The sequence below is a fragment of the Tuber melanosporum genome (assembly GCF_000151645.1).
Source record: "Tuber melanosporum whole genome shotgun sequence assembly, scaffold_5, strain Mel28".
In the NCBI taxonomy this organism is placed as follows: domain Eukaryota; kingdom Fungi; phylum Ascomycota; class Pezizomycetes; order Pezizales; family Tuberaceae; genus Tuber; species Tuber melanosporum.
The window spans coordinates 973791-986141 of record NW_003299095.1 but is presented as its reverse complement, the minus strand read 5'-3'; positions in this window follow the sequence as shown (position 1 = coordinate 986141).

The window sequence follows — 12351 nt, the reverse complement described above, 5'->3', positions numbered from 1 at the left end:
ACCGCTAGCTCATCTTGCTCCGGCGTTAGGAACGAAGCCGCTTCTATGCGCCCTGGAGTACAAGCACTGGCAGGCGGGTAGTCTATGGCTCCAGGCGCGTGCTCAGGTGTCGGACAGTGAAAAACCAATCCCCCAACCAACCCCAAATACCCTACTCGTAGAAGCTGTAATAACCGAAGAGTGTGCTATGTCGTCGGAGTTGCCTCCTCTGGTAAGGTCTGGTGTTTTTGTTTTTGTCTTTGCACGTCTCTCAGAGGGGCAGAGCAGCTCTCTTTTTTTTTTTGCAGTGTCTTTCGGTCCTTCTCCATAGTAGGGTGTTTTGGACCGGATAGCACATTCTTCGATTGTTACAGTTTTTACGGGGTGTGTCAACTGCAAACTCCCTTAGAACAACTACAACCCCTTGGCTCGAGGGTTTCTGTGAGAGTCTCTGCTTCGCGGTACCCCAGAGAATTACGGAAAGGGGTTTCCACTTGCCGTGATGGTATGGCCATTGAAAGTTTTATTACTTTTTGTACGAGAGCTGCCCAATTAACACTTCCCGAGCTAACTATAATACAAGTATTATTAAAAGGTAACTTGGAGCCAATACACCCAATGAGGAAATAAATTTGTGACGATATTTGCTCTTATATAACAAGTCTAACCCAAAGAGGAAACCATTGATCGCTTAGTAAGCGACAGGAGTTAACACTTTATTTGACTGCTCTAGCACCGTTTCCAGTTAAACCAGATAATGCGGGTATGTTGGGGTTAGGTTGCGATGTTGGCGGGGGTGCAGCCGCCTGGCTGGCTAACTTGGCGACCCTTGCCCTGGCCTGAATGCGTCATCCCGGGATGCGTAGACTGGGTTTTCCGCACAGCACCCCCCATCTCCTGCTTCACTTTTCGCCAAAAGCTGGAGAACCCCGTGTTGCCTCCTCCTCCTAGCAATACAATCATCCTTCCTCACGGTTCCGAGTTTTCCGATCATGAACGACCCTCCAACACTTGATCAGCATCCTCACGCCACGTCCAGTTTTGGGAAGACACCACTGAACGGCAACCCCGACACAATGGCTACGACGTGCGATGGTTCAGCTATTGGTGGTTCAAGCCCTCACCCGGTGATGGCGCTGTCCCCGTTATCGCTACAGATGCTGGAGGAAATGGAGGAGAAGTTGTATCAACGTCTTAAGAAGCGAGAGGAAGAGCTGCAAGAGGACTTTTATGACATGCTCCGGCAGTCTCGCCAGGAGTGGGAGCAGCAAAACCAGCAGACTGTGGAGAAATATTGCGAGATTGAACGCATTTTAGTAATATTCTTATCATCTTTTAGGGAATGTTTTCTAACCAGAATACAAGGCATGGCTTTGCATGAAAAGGATGCACATTTGATGTTTAAGGAAAACTTTAACCTCCGTGGTTGCCTGGGTAGTTAATATCCAATACTATCTATACAGTAGTTATTAACCTTCACCTACAGACCGAGTTGTCTATCATGCACAACTGTTGGGGAGGATCCGACTTGATTGCCCACCGAGTGTTCTGGTCGGGCTTCACAAGCTAGCGAAAACACCAGAATTCCAGGAATTGCTTCATCATGAAGCGGTAGCCCGTAAACTTACCCTCGGTGTTGTGACTCCAGCTATTGCCCTTGTCTATAATTCAGCATCCAAATACTCAAAGGGTAATGATGTTGTCATTACTCTACACGAGGATAGCTATACCGCACCTGTGTGTGCGGTACTGGCTTCTTTCCTTCAGCTCCAGAGCACTTGAGATCCCGGGTTCCAGTGGAGGAGAGTGAAAAGGAGCAGGATCACCAAGCACTAATGATGCTACTTGTTTTCCCTCTGCTAGAAGGTCGTTTGTCGGTCTTGATGCATGTCATGGGGTGGAATGGACAAGTGTTCTAGTGCTGGAAATGCCGGTTTCTCAGTATGGAAATGCTAATCCTCGTTCTTATTTATCATCATTGTTCGCAGAAATTGAGTCATAGGTGGACAAACCTATGAGAAATAGTAGAGAGTTTGCGCAGGGGGACCTAGGTGGCAGCTAACAGGAAATAGAGATACAGTACTGTACGTATAGAATAAGCCTGCATAACTGATGTATCATACTATGATTTCTGCAGGGAACACGCGTAGGCTTCCGGGGAATTAAATACACCATATGCGCACCGGACAAGCAGGAAAATTATAGCGGGACAGGAGGTAACTGAGACATATATGGAAACTATCGCACTAATGCTGACCCTGCACTCTATCTTTGTTGTGACTTTCATTGATCATCACTCATCTTGGTGTCCTTCGGACCCTGCTTTGACGTAGTTACTACCCGTGTATGGAGTTCTATAGTTCATGTATTGTATGAAGTACAAATATAAGTACCGTAAAAACTGGTGAAATTCACTCTCTCCAGCAGCCCCTAATCTCCGGATTCCAAGTCAAAATCCCTTAAGAAGGATTAGTGTTGCCCTGACACGGTATAGCCTGACTCATTTGGCTTTGTTGGATTTCGTTAACCCTGCAAGCTAAACCTATATTGTACTGATGTCGTAATTTATAGGGATTTTCGTCACAGCTCGGAGATAGTGAATTTCGTGGGTTTTAACGGTATGGTGTCAGGATTATTAGCTTAAGTAGGCCGCCTTTGTCAGACCTCTTATGTTACGGTTAAGGTTAATGGTGGGAGCACACATGAATGAACAGAGTTACAGCCCATAAGTTTCGTACGTTCCACAAGCAGAGGACGCACTTCTGCCGGTGGAACGTACAAAACTTATGGCTGTACCCCATACTCGAGTACTCGAGTATGTGCTATGTGGTTTGGTGGTGTAGTTGGTTTCTAACACCACGATTTCTGGTTGAAACACATTGACTCCTCACCTACTAAACCCAACTTAGCCACTATTCGTGGGGGCTGAGCTGCACACCTCCTCTCCCTGGACTGCTGCTCTGCTTTTGCTCCACCCCGGAAACCCGGTATGTTCTCCCAGAGCTGGAAGGAAATCCCATAGGTTAGCGCCCAGTAGGGGGGGTATGACAAGATCAGAACCTTGGTATTCGAGGCCCTAGAGCATGGTGACGAAAATTACAGTGGACCATTCCTACTGCCTAGAATAAAATTTGAGGCCGGGGAAAGTTATCAGAAGCTGACGGATAGTCCCTCCACTCATCGGGTTCATTCAACAATGGATTCGGATGCCCTATAGGAGGGCGCAGTATCTATTACCAGTGTCACCCCTTCCTTGCATTGATAACTATATTCATCAATATCACAAAACATCACTCGACAAACACCTATATTCCCATCCACGCACCGCGAAGACACTGCACTGGCTCCGGCCTGGTGGAAGGGTGTCGGCAGAGTACGGGAATATATGGAAACCCCATCAAATTTAATAATATTATACAATACTTTAAAGGAGAGAACCCCACGACAACATTCCAACTCCTGGCGGATAATTGCCAAAGCTACCATCTCCAGCCGGCCCGGCCGTCGGCAGTACTTGCCCGCGCACTCCTCCGGAGCACCAACGTACCAGTATATATCCCCCCGTTCTCAACTGCTGGGTGGGTGATGGGAGAGGTTAATGGTTTAAAAGTGGTGAAGATAAAGTATCACACCAGTATAATGCAGGCACAGAGGGCATTGACATCCAGCACTTGTGTTATACTCAATCCATGTCAACATATACAGCAGCCCCGAAAACTTCTCCAAAATCGGGGTAATCATGCTCACCACCCGGAATCCTGCAGATATCTGCAGCCCAGACCAGCTGGCTTGTGACAAAGCCCAGGTAGCCCCCCCTCTCCGGTCAGGTCCAGAGCCTGGCAGGACCGACCGCTTGCGAGCACTGACTGAAAAGTTTGAAGGGCGCACCTTGGTTTTCGTGGTCACCACCGGATGGATCCACATTCCGATTTTACCCTGGAATACGGAAATGATGTAGCGAGCATATAGGAGGTGTATGACTGCGCGCTTAATTCTCTCCCATGTAGGCATCTACTGAGAGCAGCTAGTTGGCCTTTTCGGGCGTCGAAGGTGCCTAGAGGGTTAGCTATTTGGCTTGAAAATATTAAGGGATGTGATATAGCTGCGCGCAAACCAAGTCATGATGCAAAGGGGACTTGGAATCTGGAGTGTTTTTACCTTAATCAGTGCAAAAAAAAAAGCCCCGTAGCCTGTTGCACCAAACGTAGATTGCGTTTAAGTAAGTTTATGGTAGTTGGTTGGCCATGCCAAACGGCGGCTAGGGGAAATGCAGGTCAGGCAGGGGGGGACGGTTGAAAATGGAGGTAATGATCTGCCCGAAAGATTTTTCACTGAGTGTAGGGAAGTCGTTCAAGTGAACGGGGGTAATTTGCATTGAAGCGGCTTAGGATTTGTAGGATGGCTCGGAGATGCGAAAAGAAAGCAAAACAAAGACAAGTAAGAAAGGAGATTTCGTCTGAGGTTCAGCACTGACAGGATAATGAAATTATATTGAATATAGGACAACAACTTTCAACACTTACGTGTCCTACAATAATCCCTTGAGTTTAGATGAACTTCTGCTTCAAGCATTTGCATACTGGCTCATAAAGGGGGTTGGAGGCGTCCGTATCATCCTGTTTTCACTTGAGGGTAAAGAGTGAACATAGCTTACAACGGGGGTCAGTTAGGGTATTCCTGAGATTCAAAGACGTGTCTTCTGCTTCCTTATATGTCTCCAGTACAGGTTGGAGTAATGGCTGCGAAGGTGTAGGTAGGGGGTTAGTTACGCCAATGGGTTTCTGGAGTGTACGGACACCTTAAAGCGAGTCAAACGTTATCTATACCAGGACGCCAATGCAGATCCATACATAATAGAGGCTTCAAAACGGGTTTGGTTATATACCACTTATTGTTTCACTGCTGTGCCCTTCTCGATAACAGCCTAAAGACCTGTTTTGGCAACGACAGTTCCGTTCCATTCGGCTCCGTTCCCCCATACAAAGTGACTATTCCTTCCGTTTCAAAACGGTCGCTTTGTATGGGGGAACGGAACGGAACGGTTGTTGCCAAACGGGCCCTTAACAGTTTCGGAAATATTTGCAACAACCTTTCTGTGAAACTATTAGAGCTTGTTCATTATTATCTGTGGAGACTCACATCTGTCCTTGGCTGATTATCTTCTCTACCTACTCCCTATGCTTGGCTTGATAATCTTGTGTGCTCTCAACACTGCTCTCTTCCCCCCATCCTCATTATGACTGAGCAAGCTGCTCTCCACACCGGAGGTATGATCTCAGCCGCTTTTCTTTTCTCCATTCAATATCGCCTTATTGTCTGGGCCTGTTCCAGGATTCTCGTCAGAGTTTGAATTATCGACAAGCTTCATTCCGGGGGTAGCGTCTACCCCCCCCCCATCTCTGTGGTCGAACCGCCGAGAAATTTGAAACCAAAAAGCTTATTACCGTCACTTCCAAGAGCGCCATCACCATCGATGTCATCGTCCCCGCCCGTTTCAATTCTATCATTCTTATGATTTCGAGGTTTCTTTTTATCTATGATATATTATTTTTGCTTCCGTAGCTATTACTGCCCTTATTATCTGTATTTGGTCTATCCTTTTAGTGTACCCCAACTTACCCTTTCTATATAATTGTTAGAGTTCAGCAATAGTAATTCGGGGACTTGTATCATACCCGACGGTTCGATCATGTGCTCTTCCCATCTCTTCACTCTCTTCGTCACAGCTGCTTCCGGATTTCTCGCTGTAGTAGTAATCTTCCGCTAGAACTTCGGGACCTATCTCTATTACATGAGAATTATTAGTCCGATAGCTGTAACCTTATGAAAAGAATATAATCGAGTAATTTTGGATGATGAAAATATGGCACCCCCTCTCAACTACGGTAGTTATACAGCTGTCCGCAGAGGATTCTCGGCTCTTCACTTTTCCACAGCAATCTAAGGCACTCCTCTCACCCCTATGCTCCTCCTCCTCTCTTCCTACACCAACACCTTGTACTGCCACCTCGCCCAGCTTTCCAGGTCAAAAAAAATAGGTTCTCTGGAGGAAGTAATCTTGATCCAAACCCGCCCGCCAATGAGCCCGATTCCCCACTGCAGGAATAGGATTTCAAGAACGAAGATGTGGAGTCTGAGTTGGTTATCCAGATCCTCACTAGACATCGTTTAATCCAGGAGGTGAGGTTGTGCGGCGCGGAGGACCAGGCGAGTGGAATATGAGCTGAAAAGATGTAACAGAGAAATTGCATAGAGCCGTGTCAGGCCTACCATCCAAGATGGGCATACTGGACTGTTCGGAGCAGTGGTACTAAGAGAGTAATGTTCTGATCATCAGATATGATCATTATCAGTGAAGCCTTCAATATTCGTAATAATCAGCAATTTTCATACCCTTTTTCCGCTTATATTCCAAGTTGTGCTGAGATGTATACGCGGCCCATGACGAACAGCTGTGGAGTCAAGATAATTACAAAAGATCCCCTTCGTTTCTGTATCAAGAGCAGGAACTCCATCTCTATCTCCATCCTCTTTCCGCCCCGGCAAACCCCCCAAAAAGATTCTCATCCCTGTCTACCTCAAACCAAATGTCCTCTACCCAAGCCATGCAAGCCATGCCCCGGTCATCTCTCCTCCTTCCAGTCCAACTAGCAGCTATGGAGGCTGCTCGTGCTGTTTGGGAAATGTTGGGTGAAAACCAACACGAAGATTTCGTCGTTATCGGAGGTGCCGCCCTCCTCTTTCATGGTGCGAACATCAAGACTGAGGATGCAGACTTAGCAGTCACTGGAAATTCGTACACCAAGTTTATAAATGCCGCCAAAAATGATAGCCGCTTTACCAAGAACGTATTGGGTCCATGGGAATACAAGTCAACCTTCGATTTCGTGGTTAAAATAGATTTTCTCGACAAGAATGGGGACGGAGGCTATAGCCAAGAGCTCCGGGAGTACTCTTTGATTGACGGAATACCGGTAGCAACACCAATCGATCTGGCGATAGGGAAAGGAACTGCATGGGTGGATCGCCAGGAACCTAAGGACTTAGATGGCCTGGAATATGCATTGGGGATTATGGCTCAGCAGGGGTGGGATTTCAAATCCTTGGACGCGCGGGCAACGGAGTGTTTGGACGACATTAAGATTAAATTGGAGGAATCGGTACCGGGACTGGAACTGCTGCAGGTGGTCAGGAGGCTCTTGTAGGTGGGGTGGTTTCCAGACAAGGTTATGTGAACTTTAAAGGGTGAACATGAGATGAATTATGCTTGAGCTTCGTCTTCCAGGTGTTTATCATAACAGGAATAGAAAAGACAATGCTAGTGCATACCTAATATAATAAACACCACCCAGCCTCCTTCGTGCCACCGCACCTGCACTCCGCCCTCCTGTAACAGCAGAGGAACCAAGAAACAACAACATGAAAAACACCCCCCGTCAACCGCCAGAGTCTAAAAGCGAAACAACTGCTAACATTAGCGCAAATCAAACTGCCGCAGAAACATATAGAAAGGTCGGCAATTGCAAGCGACGAAAATAAGAACAATTCCACCTTGTGATGCAATCGCCATCTAACACCATCTCACAAGTCAAGCATCACGAAAGGCACTTGCGGGCCTGAGTTTGGACGATAATATTTCCTCCGCCTCTCCATAACCCTTTTCATTCTCTCCTCTTGCCGCCGCTGCCGGTTGAGAAAAAACTCTTGCAACAGCTTGGCATGATAAACCTGGGATAGAACTTTATCCTGCTGGTGGGGTGAATCGAGGGCGAGATATCTTGACAAATATCCCAGGTCGGATTCAGGAACCCTACATGATTCATCATCCAAATAGCTCCGCCCTCCTGTACAGCTAAGGCAAGAGTCTAGATATTCGGGAATGGTTGGTATAAAAACGGGAAAGGTGATTGGCTCAGCCCACACGAATCTGATGTTTTTGTCGGTAATAAGAAAGGGCCTGACTCGGCGATCTGTGGGATTGGGATGAAATTCAGACTCCACCAACCCAGCATTCAAGCTGATGGGATGCGGCACTTGGATTTTCTTGGTGTCGACCATGAGCTTGTAGGTGTCCTCCGTGCACAGGCTAATATACCAGTGATCATCGAGTCTCTTCAATCGACCGACGGAGCGTTGCTCCCGGCGTTCCGCCAATGAAACTAGCCCTGGAATGCTGGCGTTGTCGACATCCATCCATTCCCCTGTTTGGGCTAATGCCTGGCGTATAGATTCCGTTTGTGAGGTTCTTACCAGGATATCCATTATCTATCATTATAATGTTAGCAATAGGGAAGCAGGAAATCATAAGGGGATAAGCATCAAGTACATAGCCTGTATGCAATGAAACTCCCATCCATGGAAGTGCATATGCTCCAACCATGATAAATGGGTGATCGTGGCCACTTAGAACCTTATAAACGCTCTCAAGTGAACGAGCACTGGGTGACCATGCTTGTGCTAGTGCCATCTGAGCTCTCCGTAATACCGGTTGTAGGTGACAATAGGTTTCAGAACTTTGATGAATAAGGATGATATGCTAGGTTTGTCGGGGGTGGTAGTGGGGATACTAGTGGTGAGGTCGTTGGTAGTTGCGAGGATGAGAACAGTTACAATAAAAACAGTCACTTGGAGGGGGTGGGGTGGTGGAAATCATTCGGTTATCATGGTAGTCTTTGAGACACGTGACAATAACATAATTTAGGTTAATCCAAAATGGTGCTAGAATAGTAAGTAAAGCCGAGCCCGGTACTGAAAGTACTGAAGGAACGAAATCCGAAGGTTCCATAAAATTCGATCGAGGTTGTAGAAGTACCGTCCTTTGGCTATCTACACGTATTTCGAAGTCTGTCGTTCACAAAAGTCGATATCATTCGTTCGCGGTTCGATTGTCTATATAAAGGGAAGAGGGAAAAATTCCTTAACTAGAGATATGATAAAAGAAAAATCTCCCCCCACAAAAAGATTTCCACACAAACCGTCGTCCAGACAAAACCCTATCAATCTGGCAAAGAAAACCCACAAACTAGGTTTCCGCCTCAGCAGCACTACCTATTTTCAAAGGTCGTGTATGATACCACGGCTAAAAATGTGCTCCGTTTCTTGTACGGACAAGATTTCACAGAGGAGTGAAGGCATGCTATGATTAAGGCTTGGCTAAGGGCTATACTTTGTATGAAACAAGGAAACTTTAGAGCACCGTAAGGGCAAACGGCGATTTATTTGAATTCTGTTTCCACTACCGCATTTACCTGGTTTTTTTCGCCTGCCGTTAGAAGGTTGAATTAAGCATTTTCTTTGTAATCTGCCTTACATTCGCAATAAAACGCCTTCCATTAAACCCCTTATGACCAAAGCCAGGCCTATTTTGGACCCTTTCTGACTGTGTTGGATGCCAATTTTTCAAAGATAGTAGCGTGTACATTGTATAACTCGCATAGGAAGAAGAGAAGAAGGAAAACAACCCAGAATAACAAAGGAGAGTAACAGACGCATTAATAGCTACAACCTTTTCTCCCGCCTTCTCGCCGTTGCTGTGATTCCACTGTGGGAGGCATTGCCGGATGCGCTGCTGCCCTTGTCTGTGGGGATTGTTGGCACCGATATATCCTAGTCCGAGGCAGGTCATAAATGGCTGGCGAAGGCGTGCCTGCCGTTACGGTGTCCAACGTCGTCATTCCATCACAAGGCAGGTAGGTTCACATCTTGGCCCCTGGGTGGCCCTAGGCTTTCTGGAAGCGTTGTGAGAGGGAGATTCGCTCCTCCCTTGAATACTCAATATATGCTTTATAAGCATCTGATCGCCACCTCCCTATTGTTTGTATTTGAGTCTCGGTTATTCCCACTTGGGCCGCCCATGTAGCAGCACCTCTACGGAAGCTGTGCCCATTCCAGGCACTAGCCCCAAGGCCAGAGTGGATTGCCAGCTCTCGGAGCTTCTGTACCACGTATTCTCTGGTAAATGGGCGTTGTTCGAGTTGGCCAATGCAGAAGAGAGGGGAGGATTGTTGGCGGTGTCGGTCTATTTGTAAGAGGCATTTCATGGCTTTCATGGGGCATGCCTGGTCATTACTCGCGGCTACTGTGAGTTGAATTCCATGTCTGAAAGGGTCGGTTTTCGAGGCAGGGAGTGTGAGCTCAAGGTAGGGTTCCCCTTGGTGTTCTTTTATTCGTATACTGTTTTTTGTCAAAAACCAGTTCCGGAATAGAACTCCCATTGTAGTATCTGCTCCACGATAAGTGAACTCCCCCACCCGAAGAAAGGCCGAGAATGCAAGAGCGAATGCCGCCCGGATAACTCCGTCCTCATATCTTCTAGAGTCCAGCTGCCGGAGGATCCGGAGGAGGTAGGGGCGCGTCAATGGTGTTCGATCGCGCGTTTCAGGTTCGTTGTGGTCCCGCTTAATCCCTTGTAGTGTTCGCTCGAGTCGGGGGTCTGTGAAGGCTGTAGATTCTATGCCTAAATCTGACTGGTATGATTTAATTCCACAAAGGTAGAGTTTCCTGGTTTTAATCTTTATGGTTCCCGCCAACGAACAGAGCCATTCAATTAACCAGGTGACACGTGCAGGAAAGCATGCTCCGTTTTCATGTCGATAGTTGGATAGGCTACAAAATAGTGTGAAACGTACTCGTGGGGTTTCGTAGTTCCGTCTTGTAGAGGGTGCCAGTCCCCTCCACAAGTAATACGCTGCTATGACCGAGAGGCCTGTCCGCTGTACGTCAAGAATCCAAGATCCTGGAGGCTGGTGGTGGGTTGTAATAGCTGGGGTGCGAGGTCAGCAATCTTTTCAAAATTGAACCGGGACAGTGCATCTGCTAGAGCGTTCTCGGCTGAGGGGATCCATTTTGTTTCGACTTCAATGTCATGTTCCGCAGCAAGGAGTAGACATCGCCGCAATACAGTCATTGATCCTCCTCGAATGGTTCGGTTTTCTATTCCATGGGCTACGGCTCTGTTATCTGTATTGATGATCACTTTCCTTTCCCCGCCACTTCGGTCCCCAATGCAGGAGCGCTTGCTCAACCGCTCGCATTTCTTTGGTGTTTATGTGCTCGCTTGTTTTTGTGATATAGCGCGGAAGTGATATGGAAAACGCCATGCCAGGCTTCGGGTCAGGGGGTAATTTGGACTGAGTAGTAGAGGATGTTTCCCCGCAATCATTATCGGTTTCCATGGTGTAGTATGCCCCAAGTCCCTTACTACCGGAGGCATCAGACCACATAGTGACTATCGGTCTACTCCGCGTTAGGATGGATCTCTCAGGATCCAGCTTTGGTACCCGAAGCCACCAAGTAAGGTCCTTAATCGCCTCGCCCGTTATCCGTCTCCGGCGATGCCGACTTGGTGTCGGAAAATTTAGCTCCATGTTATAAAGCCTGCGGAGGAAGGTTCGCCCCAGGGGAGCAACGGTGCCACGAAGTTCAGGTAACCTGTCATATTCTGAAGTTCAACGAGCGAAAAGGAGTTTGCTTTTATTGCATTCTGGACAACGTTCAGGGCTTTTTCGAGTTTGCTTTGTGGGAGTCGGACCACCATCTTCTCCGTGTCTAGTTCTATACCTCCGAAGCTAGCGACTCTTCCCTCCTCATTCTTTGACACCTTGATTGCTGATCCTACTGCCTCGCAGAGTTCCATAAATCGTTGGCTGTAGGCTTCTGTATTCTGATCGGGTGGAATTATGAGAAGAAAGTCGTCGAGATAGTGAACAATCTCGACTGGGTACCCCCGCGCATTAAGGTTATCGGCCAAGATCTAGTGGAACATTTCAGCATAGAGATTGAAAATGTAGGGGGCTGTCCGGAGGCCGAAGGGGAGGAATTGTTCAGAATAATATTTGTTGTCCCAGTGAAATCCGAGTAACGGCGAGTCGTCAGGAGAGATTGGGATATGTCGGAAGGCGTTTTCGAAATCTCGCTTGATTAGAAGACAGCTTTGGCCCATTTTTCTGATGGCCATAGTGGCGTCCTCAATGCTACTATAAGTTATATTGCCATACTGTTCTGGAATTCCCCCGTTGATTGAGCAGTCGAGATTCGTCGGGTAGGACAAGTGATGGATTCGCCTTTTGGTGCCATCAGATTTATCGGTCAGCCCCAAAGGGGAAGCTATTTAATAGTATGATAGGGAGTTATAGGCAGGGTAGGATTTTAGGCGGTTCCTTTTGAGCTCAGCTGCAATATCTCCCGCAACGATCTCGGGCCACTCCTTAGCAGTACTGAGATTTTGGTGTATCCGTATTGGACCGCGTTTACCTTCATAGCCAATCCTCGCTCCAAATTGGCATATGCCTAGTATAGTCGTTATTAGGGTTCTATCGGGATAGCTGGCAGTGAGTGCTCTCCATCCTGCGAGTTTCAATTGGCCTGCTGGCA